The 530-nt window shown below is 41.1% G+C and overlaps 1 long non-coding RNA gene across 1 annotated transcript; it reads right to left on the bottom strand.

Moving 5' to 3' along the window:
* LOC109954393 (uncharacterized) lies at positions 1 to 496 on the bottom strand. Its single transcript, XR_002274108.1, has 3 exons — positions 273 to 496; positions 165 to 191; positions 1 to 70 (listed from the first exon to the last, which is right to left on the bottom strand). It is a non-coding gene; the product is annotated as an uncharacterized LOC109954393 (long non-coding RNA).
* Between the last annotated feature and the right edge of the window lie 34 nt (positions 497 to 530).

Below are 530 nucleotides of genomic sequence, written 5' to 3'. Positions count from 1 at the left end.
TTCACTTCCTTCCCATCATCAGAAATAACAAGGTGCCGGTACGCAGTAGCTGGATCCAGCCTTACGTCCACTGTTAAGAACAAGCTGAAAATAATTCTATGATCTCAACAAAATGGTCTTATTTTGCAACTTATCATTAGGAGGAAGCAGAGTTTATGACGCACCTGTAAACTTTGGAACTCTCTGAAGCTCTGTGAAGTGAAAAGATAGTTTTAGAGCCAATGAGTGAACATTTTAGCTTTTAACATTTACCACCAGTATTCAGCTTTTACCAGTGCTGGTCAGATTCTCCAGCTTCTGTTGAATTTGTTCCATCATGATTGCTGTGGTTTTCCTCATGGTCCCAAATGTCAGTGAAGTGTCGAGCTCTACCTCTGGCTCATGTCTGAGGTCATCCAGGCCTTGAAGAGATGGGTATCTCTGAGAAACGGAAAGACAAAGAGGTCAACTGACAGACAAACTGACACTAGTACCTAACAAAACACCAGTAGACAATATAGCACAAAAGGTAAAGTAATGCTCTACATTAG

The sequence above is a fragment of the Monopterus albus genome, unplaced genomic scaffold, assembly GCF_001952655.1.
Source record: "Monopterus albus unplaced genomic scaffold, M_albus_1.0 scaffold8107.1, whole genome shotgun sequence".
In the NCBI taxonomy this organism is placed as follows: Eukaryota; Metazoa; Chordata; class Actinopteri; order Synbranchiformes; family Synbranchidae; genus Monopterus; species Monopterus albus.
This window is presented reverse-complemented; position numbering and strand designations above follow the sequence as displayed.